We start from the raw sequence: 673 nt of genomic DNA, 5'->3' as shown, positions 1-673 counted from the left end.
AGATAGGGGGACAGATAGAGAGAGGGGGACAGAGAGAGAGGGGGACAGAGAGAGGGGGGACAGAGAGAGGGGGGGACAGAGAGAGAGGGGGGGACAGAGAGAGGGGGACAGAGAGAGAGGGGGACAGAGAGAGAGGGGGACAGAGAGAGGGGGGACAGAGAGAGAGGGGGACAGAGAGAGGGGGGACAGAGAGAGGGGAAAAGAGAGAGAGGGGGACAGAGAGAGGGGGGGACAGAGAGAGAGGGGGACAGAGAGAGGGGGACAGAGAGAGTGGGGACAGAGAGAGGGGGACAGAGAGAGAGGGGGAAAGAGAGGGGGGGGACAGAGAGAGGGGGGACAGAGAGAGGGGGGACAGAGAGAGAGGGGGAAGAGAGAGAGGGGAACAGAGAGAGAGGGGGACAGAGAGAGGGGGGACAGAGAGAGGGGGTACAGAGAGGGGGGGACAGAGAGAGAGGGGACAGAGAGAGGGGGGACAGAGTGGGGGGGGACATAGTGAGAGGGGGAAGAGAGAGAGGGGGACAGAGAGAGAGGGGGACAGGGAGAGGGGGGACAGAGAGAGGGGGGACTGAGAGAGGGGGACAGAGAGAGGGGGGATAGAGAGAGGGGGAAGTAGAGGGGGTGAGAGAGAGGTGGAAGAGAGAGAGGGGGCACAGGGAATGGGGGGAGATAGCGG

The sequence above is a fragment of the Chiloscyllium punctatum genome, chromosome 41 (assembly GCF_047496795.1).
Source record: "Chiloscyllium punctatum isolate Juve2018m chromosome 41, sChiPun1.3, whole genome shotgun sequence".
NCBI lineage: Eukaryota > Metazoa > Chordata > Chondrichthyes > Orectolobiformes > Hemiscylliidae > Chiloscyllium > Chiloscyllium punctatum.
The sequence above is the reverse complement of the archived record's forward strand: the minus strand, read 5'-3'. Positions refer to the sequence as shown.